The sequence below is a fragment of the Perna viridis genome, chromosome 1 (assembly GCF_037379345.1).
Source record: "Perna viridis isolate PV_CMFRI_1.1 ecotype Kerala chromosome 1, ASM3737934v1, whole genome shotgun sequence".
NCBI classification, from domain to species: Eukaryota; Metazoa; Mollusca; class Bivalvia; order Mytilida; family Mytilidae; genus Perna; species Perna viridis.
Window position 1 is genome coordinate 42,234,472 of NC_142445.1, and position 11,737 is coordinate 42,246,208.

General features: G+C 31.2%; 1 long non-coding RNA gene across 1 annotated transcript; it reads left to right on the forward strand.

Annotated features, from left to right (window-relative positions):
- The first annotated feature begins 54 nt into the window (after nucleotides 1-54).
- On the forward strand, nucleotides 55-8,284 carry LOC148628832 (uncharacterized). The gene is made up of 3 exons (XR_015924606.1): nucleotides 55-137; nucleotides 4,649-4,882; nucleotides 6,168-8,284. It is a non-coding gene; the product is annotated as an uncharacterized LOC148628832 (long non-coding RNA).
- Nucleotides 8,285-11,737: the final 3,453 nt, after the last annotated feature.

Genomic DNA, 11,737 nt, shown 5'->3' on the forward strand with positions numbered 1-11,737 from the left:
TATACTAGATATTGAGCAAAGAGTGTTAATTTTAGAACATTCTTCCTGTATAGTTCTAGATACAAATCTGTGTTAGATTAGAATACACCACCTGAAAAGAGGTTAACAATGATATAAAGTTCTGTTGATGTCATTAGGTAAACCATTTTTACTTTAGTGTGAATATCTTTAAGTTTTATCAACATTACAGTGTTGATTTTTATGAAGGTCTTATCTGTCTAAATATTTGATAACAAGTGCATTCATGTACAGAAATATGTTAGTGTGTAGTTATTTAAATTTCAGTAATCAACCGTGTAGAAAAAAAATATTCGAATTCATACCATAGATGTCTACCGTTACTTATGTACCTGTAGGTTTGTGTGCGTGCTTTTTTAAATATCTTGAAATAGTGCACAATTATTACAAACTATCTGGTCAATATTCAATCGTGCACATATAGTAATATTATAGAAAAGCTACACACTTCTTCTCCTCCTCTGAGTTTTAAACTGAATAATTTTTATTTAATATCCATTTATCGTTACGGTGTATCCACCTGCGCCATGATAACTGAATGTTCAACTTGTCATAGTTTTCCTTTCCTCTTTCGTCTTCCCCTTGATTTTTTATGAGCAACTCGGCTGGTGTTTCTAGAAAAGCAGAGGACGCTTACCTTACCGGTGCACCTGGTCCATGCTGCCAGTTTTTAGTGGAGTCCGAGTTGCTCATTCGCTTCTGTTACTTTGTAAGTATTATTTTACTTACTTTATGTTCTTTGTTGTGTCTGTTTTACATGTCTGATCTTTGTCCCTGGTTTACATTCTTTTGATTACCGCTAGAACCGTGGTTCCCTTGATTACTCTTCCATGCCACCTGTATAATGACTTGTGGATGTTTAAACATGTGCTTAATTTTTATAAAGTTTTTGAAGGGGGTATAATAATTACGGCCTATTTTCGACCCAATAATATGGAATATATTCCAAACGTTGTTTTACTCTAATATTTCTCATCATCTTTTTTGAATGGGACAAATCATTTCTTTTAGAAAGCTATCAACTTAAAAAGCATAAAATGGTGAAAAAATTAAATTATTTGCAAAATGCTAGTCTAAAAAAATTGAGTATTTCAACTACAAATTGAAATAAAATGGGTATAGGGATCAATTTAAAAAAAAATATATATATAGTTATTTCTTAATGAAATGAACAATATCATGTTTTGTCAGAATTTAAAAAATGTTTTTGAGATGTATTTTTTACTCTGTACTTTAATTATAGGAACAGTAGTTATGTTTTGGCCAAATCAAAATAGATACCATCAGACATGCATGAAAAGTTTTGTTAAAATCCCGCAGTAGTTTCAGAGGCGAAGGTGTCTTTTTTTAATTTAAGTTGTCGATAAGTTAGGTAACCTGACATGTCTTTATTAGTTCAACAAAACCATAGTCAATAGGAAAAACAAAATATTATTCAATAAAAACCTTATTTTTACGCCAAAAAATATTAGTAAGATTCAATCAAAATGCTATAAATAAGAGAAAATCATTATAAACTAGTATAACGATTTTTTGACATAATGTAATTAAAAAAAACATCAACCTATGATAACAATGAAGACGTAAACTTGCTGGATGGACGGAATAATTATTGTAGTTTTGTATTACTTAAGTGACCGTCTCTGTAAGAATCAGGCAGTGGGTGAAACATTTTACGAAAAAAATGTAATAGATAATTGATTGTGTAATTCGATTAGTTGCACCGTCAGAATCAAGGAAAAAAGACAACAGTTCTTGGTAGAGATTCCTCATACTTTGTAAGAAATAATTCCAAATCATCTTCCAAATATACAGAGGAAGATGTTTACAAAATGCTAGAATTTTTAATTGACAACATTTTGTCCAGTGTGGTGGACGTGTTTTTCAACAAACGGTCGGCATTCCAATGGGAACAAATTGTGCTCCTTTACTTGCTGACCTATTCCTTCACTCTTATGAGGCTGACTTTATAGCTGATCTGATCAGAAAGAAAGAATATCGTTTGGCTAGATCCTTCAATCTCAGTTTCCGCTATATAGATGACGTATTATCTTTAAACAATCCTAATTTCGGGGATTTGATACATCGCATCTACCCAAAAGAACTTGAGATAAAGGATACTACAGACACTGTGAAGTCAGCCTCATATCTTGACCTACACTTAGAAATCGATGGTAAAGGAAAACTATTGACCAAACTTTACGAAAAACGTGATGACTTTTCATTCAGAATTGTCAACTTTCCTTTCATCTGTGGCAACATCCCTTCGGCTCCTGCGTATGGAGTGTTCATATCACAACTCATACGTTATGTCAGAGAGTGCCGAAACTACGCAGACTTTTTGTATCGCACTAGAACTCTAACAAATAGGCTTCTGGAACAGGGTTATGTTGCTACAAGATTGAAGTCGTTACTACAGAAGTTTTATGGTCGTTATCATGAACTCGTGGATGGTTATGGTGTATCCATCAGCACCATGAAAACTGATTTATTCAACGTGTCATAGTTTTCCTTCCCTCGTTTGTCTACCCCGGACTTGACTTTTTATGAGCAACTCGGCGGGTGTTTCTAGAAAAGCAGAGGACGCTTACCCTACCGGTGCACCTGGTCCATGCTCCCAGTTTTTAGTGGAGTCCGAGTGGCTCATTTACTTTTGTTACTTAGTATGTATGATTTTAGTTACTTTGTGTTCTTTGTTGTGTATGTCTGTTTTCCATGTCTGGTCTTTGTCCCTGGATTGCATTCTTTTGATTACCGCTATAACCTTGGTTCCCTTGATTAGTCCATATCATGTTGGTGCATTGAGTTATAATTTCATTGAAATGTACTGAAAATGAACATTTCAAGGGCAAATAACTCTGTCAAAAACCTTATTTTTCTAACATTCTATTGAAAAGTTCTGAGCAAAGCCAGTGATACAGAAATTAAATAATGGTCTTTTCAAAGAGTTGGAGTTTTGAAATGCAATTTTCTGATTTTTTTTTGCCATATTGCCTGATTCTTACAACTTACAACGCATACACTTAAACCTTATTCTATTTGAAGCCATCTTCATCTCTTCCTTGCCATCGTATAAAAAATATTTAAGTTCATCAAAATTATTACCTTATTGTACTTCAACTGAGAATTAGTTACAGCTATTTTAGAACACTCTTAAACAGCAAGTTAACAACTATTTGATTTTTAATCCTGATTTTTTCCTGTTATGACTTTTTGTGTGTTTTAAGAGGCTGTCCATGCAAAAATCAGGCAGATCCTATGATATGGGTGCCACAGGGTAAATTTTGTCCATCTGATTTGTTTTGGTTCCAATGTAATATATACATTATACGTATGTCAAATAGTGCACAGTTCGATTTGAATTGACAATGAGTGGCTAAGAAAATGATTTAAAATATCCCTAACAAAGCGATCAAAATTTGCTCAAATTAAGAAATTTCTCCCTTTCTTCAATGAATTTCAATGCTTTCTGTGTAATTTATTTCTCTTTAATGTTAAAGTTAACAAAAAAAAAAAAAACAAAAACAAAAAACCTCAAAAAAAAAAACAACTTTCAACTTTGAGGAAGGAGGCATATGAAAAAGATGAAACAAATTTAAAAACAAAATTTGTCATGTGCCATCCTCTCCCTGGTTTTTGCATGGACTCCCTTTTATTTATATTATTATATTTTTTTTTACAAAATGTAATTAAAACAAAAAAAATGAATCAAATAACAAATTCAATTTAGCAAAATTAACGATATTCTGAATACGAATAACAAATGATGTTTTAATTCACAACATATCATTTTTGGTACTAAACAGGTCATAAAATGCATTTGGTTCATCCATAAGACTTTGTCCTTGTCATAAGGCAACTTTGAAATGTAAATTTTAAAAGTCCAAGTATCTTATGTAAAATGTAAATTGTAAAAGTCCATGTATCTAATGTAAATGTAAATTGTAAATGTCCATGTATCTAGTATAAATGTAAATTGTAAAAGTCCATGTATCTAATGTAAAATGTAAATTGTAAAAGTCCATGTATCTGATGTAAAATGTAAATTGTTAAAGTCCATGTTTCTTCTTACCTTCTTTTATGAACCATACATCGAACATCTATTCTGTTCAGGACGATTATCCCTCTCTATAACATGTCAGTATAACGTTTGGTAACATATTTGTCAACTTCCGCACAGTTTCTGACTAATAATTTCCTTCTCTAATTTATTTTTAAAGCAGACCATAAGGGAATAAGTTTTAAAACTTTCAACCTTAAAGATGACATTTTCTTTCAACTTGTGAAACTGAAATTGTTGAAATGTCTTTGACCCAAACATTAGGTCGTTAGTGTAGTCATATATGTTTGTTCGAATGAAAGAAAAATCAGAACTTTTTGGTTGATTGTCAAAAAATATCAATGAATCAAGCACCCGTTAAGAGAAAACAAAAACAAAAGAAACTGTAATCTACATCTGTAATGACGTCATAACAGAAAATAGCATTGTGACGTCATAATTTACGATAAATTTCACACTTACGACTTTTTGTTCATAAACAGCTGTTACAGTACATCATTTGCAAACAATATCCTATTACCGTCTGTTGGTAACATTTTCAATGTGTCTGTTTTTTTTATCTCATTTTAGAGCTTTTTAAGCGCAATTCATCCTTGACCGCGCGGAAGGATTCGATAAAACTATACGCAAAAGTTAAATCATATATGGTTATGGGTGAGAGCGAAAGATGGGAAAGGTATATCTCAATGTGAGATCCCTCCCAGTTTTTGTTTTATCAAAATATAAAAAAGAAAGCAGTAAATGATGAAAAATCCAGGTGTGAGCCCTGTTTACAGTTAACGAGTCAAAAGATTTGAACATCAGGTGGGTTTAACAAACTGCTGTTAGCACATAAACTGCTCCTTTCTGAAACTTAATAAATCATGTAGAGTAACAGTAATATCAAACTTAAAAATAAAATGAAAATAAGTATTTGTAGGAACAAAAAGTAAAAAAAAATAAAATAAGATAATAAGTACCAATATCAACTAGACGGTATCTTTTATAAGTATATCTAATTGGATTCGAAACACTCTGTTTTAGGAACAGTTGAACTTTCTAAAAGAGATACTCTCATCAGAAGTCTTTAATAAAAGTTTTAAATCTCTTTATGTAAACCAGGAAGGCTTGACATAGCTCAACAATGTTCTGAAAACCGGGAAGTCAAAATTGAATATCTTTAATTTGTATGGTTTTGAAAGCTGTTGACCTACTGATTAAAATGTTACGTAATAAGGCGTTTATATCATAACAGTGCATTTCAGTGAGTTATACTACAATTACTTATACTTCTAATAAAAATAATATAATAATAACAATAATAATATTATCATAATAATTGTAATCATAATAATGAAAATACTTGTACGTAGACGAGTGCAACCAAATATTAAAGACAGGGACTACAAATTTAATAATTAAAAAAAACCCTACCATTGAACTAATTATAAACATAGTGATTTTGCAAGGTATTGATTTTGAATGCTTTTACAAAAAAAAAGATAGTGATTCATGCAAAACATCACTTTTCATACAAGTCGGGGTGTCAAATAGCCAGGTGAGCGATTCATGCTCTATGGAGCCTATAGTTTTAAAAATATAAACAGAAAATTGAGATACCTAATTATCAACCACAAACATTAATTACAGAATAAATAAAAAAACAAAAATAACAAGACCTGCGTAACTGTCATACATTTGTCTGTGCATAAGCACCTTCAAGATTTATATCAAGTTAGCACTAAGCAAGTTCATAAACTACAATGTGTTGGCTACAAATTTCCTTAAGTAATGTACTAATGATAGCAAATACTGCTAAAAAGTTCAACATTTTATAAAATGTAGGGGAAAAAAATAAAATTCTACCATGGTAAAAGGTACATATCATCAATATGTGTATACACACTGTGCAAAAAAAAAAAAAATATATACATTTTAGCAAAATATTACACTAAGTGGGTATCGCCTACAACATAGAAAGATAAAGAACGGCTTGTTCAAACTGCAGAGAAAAATATTAAATTTCTCCATTAAAAGAGATCCACACCTTCAATATATATAAAAAACACGGTGTAAAGTTTGAACAATATTCGTTTTTAATTTTTTTTAGGTACAGGTACAGTACACAACACTAAATGAGAAACATCAGCTAAGTTTAACACGCTAAAATATGTAGTTGAAAATTGATTTAAGAAATTGTGCATTACAATGTATGTATAGTTTGAACTGTATTAGTTAAATGCTTTTTGTCACAAGTTACACAAAGTAGGTACACGTAAGCATGACGGGCGGTTGAACGGGCGGATTCGACCGGTTTCTTGACCTGTTTTTAACGTTGATGACTCGGGTAAAAAACAAATACATGCAAAAGCTTGAATAAGTTGGTGCTTCAATTTATCTGTAATAATGTAGGATCAAAATATATTATTCAAAAGACCAATTGACAATTTTATGATCCTTTGGGCGTCTTAAGTGGGTGACAACACTGAATATTGAAATTGATTTCACAAGTGTGGAATGTGTCATTCATGAATCATGAAACAGGAATTGATAACCATGATTTATTTCGTAAAATGCCTTAAACTTCGCTGAAACATTACATTTCAAACGATACTTTCAAATTTCTTGTGTTATATACCAGTTATGTACCAGTGTACAAGTACGAGATCAAATTTTAAATTAGTACGCCCAAAGCAAGTTAAAACTTTATTAAAGATATTTTGTTTTATTCTTCGTTAATTAGAAGAAAAAAATCTCGAAGAACCGTTATTCACTACAACCTGGCTAATAAATAGATATGTAGTAGCGGATTTTTAAGAACTCCAGGACCAGCAGTCAATACATTTAAATCTCATATATACAGATATACTATAACGAGCTAATAAGTTAGTTTGAAAGATGAAGTCAAAGAGCAGTAACTCTATGTCTATGTAATAGATTACCTAATTCGATATCATATATTACTTTTGAATTTCTTTTTGTAATTTTCACATTGTGTAATTTTCTAGGTTATTTATGTCTATATGCGATGTTTTCGTCGAATAATGAGCACAGAAAATAATCTTTCATCAGAAGACAGCTTTATTGAAATTTAAGAAATTTAATTGCAAATTGAATTTAAAAGATAGTGAATTGATAGAACGTACTATTCTAAGAATTCATGAATCATCTTTAAGACAAACCCTACAGAACAGAAAGAAAAGTATAAATTCCTTTTTTATATCGTCGTCAAATAAACGCCCATTTACCACACAAATACTTGACATCATGAAGGGTCGAATTCTGATCCTACAAAAAGCTGAAAATCAGATCATCATCGATTACGCATGAGGACTCATCTTATCAAAAATCATAAAAAACATTACAAGCTGTGGTACATGCACGCAATCTTGATTCAATCTTTCAAATATAAAAACAAAGACAAGTAAAGCATACTGTCGATATCTAGCGTAGAATTATGTTATCCTAAACATCAAAATGATATGCTATACCTACAAAAACCTGTTCTGACTTCAGATAAAAACGGTTAATTTTTACATCTGCAGATATTGAGAGCAAAAACTGAGAATATATTAGGGTTCGAATTGCCAAGATGATTGACATAGATCAGAAGCTGTTGTAACTTTACGACAGATCAAATACATGAATCAATAGTTTAAAAGGAAAGATGCCATTCACCTGTTAAAATGGTTTCTAGAAGACACAAAAATCTATCTAAACATTGAAATGGTTTACTAAAATCTTCAAATCTAAGTGCGTACATACGCCAATGCAATTAGGAAGTCCCCTCAAAATCTAATAAAATATTTTATGCAGGTGCTTGTCGATCTAATTTCGAAGAAACGTACGTGATTAAGTATATTGCATTAACCATTAAATTTGTGTATGCAGCAATAATTTGCATTTACACTTCAAGTCACAAATCCTAAATATTAAACTGATATTTGACGCAATAAAAAGTAAAACAGATTTACGGTGTTGGGTTAATGAAGGATAAAAAAATTGTTGATTGGTAGAAAATCAATTTTCCTCATATAAGCCACAAATGTAAGGTTCTAATAGAGCTGATTACCCCTAAAATGTAATTTCTAGTCATTTGCACTGTTTTAATTAAATAAAATGATGAGCTAACAAGTAAGTATAATATCCATGTGTTTACAACTCAAAATCTGACGATGTTGTCATCTTAAATTAACGGCATAATGATTACTCTGCATTTGCAGGAGATCGAACAGTTAACAGGGCCGGGTGTAACATTTTTTTACTGTAAATAATATTGCTAAACTGTTGTAACTACGCATGTCACTATAATAAATAATTTACTTACTTAATTAGATAAATGACATGCATCATACCCAGACTGGTAATTAAAATAATAGAACTTTTCTGTTTTATAAGCCTGGTAATTTTTAGAACGTCCTAGTTTATTCATGTAGTATAATTGTACATTTAACTTATTTCACTGTACAGTGATATTAAAAATATATTGCAAAATTCATAGGCACATGAAATTGGATTTTTCAAGTGCAGTATCTCCGGTAAATCAAACCGAACAGTCAACATCAAACAAATAATCAAAACAAGAAGAACAAAAGTTAACGATACATAAAAACCCAAAATAACATAACTTAATACTTTGAGTTTTAACTTTTAAATTGACATATAGAACGGTTTTTGAACATAATTATTGAAGTAAGCATTTAGTCGAGAAAAATCTACCAAATTTCTAGACATGGTACAAAAGTGAAAGGAATATCTTTCTTTAATCTTTATGACTAAGCTATTGAGAATCACAAATTATTCGCCCCGTTTATAGAAAACTATAAGTGTTAAAAGAGCAGTAAAGCATGATGTGGCCTCTTGAGAATATATTACAACTATACAATTGTTATTACGAAATGTTTAATAGACTATATTTTAGATCATTATTTTTGCACTTAATTAAAGTACCTTAAGTTTGATTTAACCGGTAAATCATGCGCCTTAGTGCATGTCAAACTTTTCCCTCTTCTAATTGCAGTAAAACACATAGTTAAAAATTAAAGGAAATAAAAGTAGTTAAAACTAGATTAAATAAAAGTGTATACAAAGCTGGTTCAAGCATAAAGAAGTTGACACCGAAATATAGATTAAGTCGCTTTCAAAAACTTAAAAAAATAAAAGAGGTTTAATATCTAAATTGACCAGTTACCTGTCCAGGTGGTAGTTGCCTATGCCAACAAACGAACTTTGCTAAAGCTTGATGGACTCTATCGGTACCATCTTTTCATCTTCTACACTGATAGAAAACATAAAATCAGGTTTTGAAACAGTGTGTTAACTTTACCAAGAATCAGGCCATAGTATTCTTCAGACTTTGGCATCGATTAGAAGAAATTGTAACCTAACGACAAATCAAACGCATTTATCAATGGTTTATCCGGAAAGATACCATGTGAGGTTGTTGTCTCTTTGACATGTTCACCATATCTAGTCTCGTTATATTATTCTGAAAAAGGACGTTTGTCTCCATTCATTTGTTTTGTCTTTCAACTGATTTATACATAAATCAGATTACTATTCTCCTTTTATTTGGGTTAGTCTGTGCACCTTACTATCCGATGTCAAAAGGAAATTTTGTCAATTAACGATCACAGATCGGAATTTATTTAGCAGGAATAGGGCTTATAGATTTGTAAAGTTTAATAATATCCTCCGCAAAATTAATTCTATCGATATCTACTAGTTTGTAACAGTAAACTGTACAATTTTTGTTTTGTTTAATCTGAATCTCCATTTTTCACTCATGTTTTGAAGCAGCGAACCAACTTGAATCAATCAGTCAGAATTATGTTGATTCTTCGGTTTCTTGGTTTGTTTAAATTTCGATGAGATTTCTAAATAAGTAAAGTCATGTTTTCACTTGGTAAATGGGTCATATTTTCTTCAACGTGTGTGTTTCAAAGATTTTGGGATAATAATGCAAGTTTGCATCAGCCCACAATGGAAGGCTTCAATAATTAAATGTTTTTTCATGTCAAAAATATTCTTACAAACTTAAACTCTAACATAAAACAAATGCTATTTACTTTTTTGACCAAAAATTTAAGGTTTCCAAACAGTTTTTGAATTGACAAACTATAAACACGTTTTTGGATTTAGATCCCGCTATGCTTTAACGCTGCTGATTAGAGCATATTTACAGCATATCGAAATTAGCAATTTTGTTATGAGTGTTGTGTTTTAATGGCAGAAGATTTTCATCAAATTCTAAGATATTTGAGGGTATGTCGAGTCTACAATGGTGTGATTGGTGAAAAAGGCATATTTTCTTTTACGCATATATTTAAAAGATTTTGCAGATAATGATGCAAGCTTGCATCAATTTACAAAGTAAGATATCTTAGAGATAGTTTTTGCTGTCAAAAATGTGTTCGTAATCTCAAAAAAAAAAAAATACAATGATATTTTTGTAACCTATAAATAGTTATTTTTTCAAAGGTATTCAACGAAATTTTTGAAGCAAGCACTTTCAAATATGGAAAGTACAAGTAATTTATAGCTTTATCACTACATTCAGGACTTTTATACACTTCTAGTACTTTTCAGTAACCAAATTTTGTTTAGGGGTTAAGCAGGAGTTTCGTTTCTCGTTTGCTGTTAAAAGATACAGTACATGAGTACTTTGATTTTTCATCGTAACTTTCCTGAATTTTTTAATAGTTATTTGTAAAGTAATAGTCACCATATAAATTATTGGAGCAACGTATCAGGTGGTGTGTGTGTAGAATCATCTGGGTAAACTTTCATCTTAATAAAAGATTGATGTATTTAGTACGCTTTTCAAAGCTACGTGCTGTGAACCTTTGGGGTAATGTTCATCACTGTTTTTCTTTTAAACATTATCTCCATTGAATATGTGTTTGTCAGCAGTTTGATGTCTAAGTAAACCTCTTACAGGCTAAAAAGATATACAACGTATGTTGTTACATCGGAAACCTCAACTCATGAAACAATTAGTTGGCAAAGCAATCTCTTCCATGTTAATGATCCTCTAAATAACCTCGAGATAACTTTATGCTTTGATGATGGGGTTAAAGCTGCGACCAATTTATGTAATGATTTTTCGAAACAGCCTCGATAATTCATCAAAATATTTGTAGAAGTTTCTAGAATGTCATCCATTTTAATTGGCAAAAATAGCTTAATCAAGAAAACAATTTGTCTATTTGAATGATTGCTTAGCTGGGTTTTAAATTATTAGCTTTGTCGTCATATCAAACTTGGCAGTACATGAGAAGAAGATAGATAATCTTGTGATTCTTTTATCTTAAATCAAAGTCTTAAAGGCTTACTTATTAGCCTGCAAGAGTTTCAAAGGGAACACCTCCCTAACAGCAAGCTTGATCTTAGAAAATATGATAGCAAATTTTGTTCACGAAACATATACATGCACTTCCTACATATGAGAAGGCACGATTGCGTTTATTTTTATAGTAGGCATTGGCACTATCCAGGCGCTCTGATGTACAATAGTCCGTTCCGTTTTAACTGCGGAACAGTCGATGAGCATGTGTTAGGTATACTTCTGCGGGGTAGATCTCAGGGAAGAACAAAAGAATTTTCAACCCGGATGTTTATATTGAGCATGCTCATGGATTACTCCAAAGTTACGTTAAAGGGTCTATAAAAATAAATACA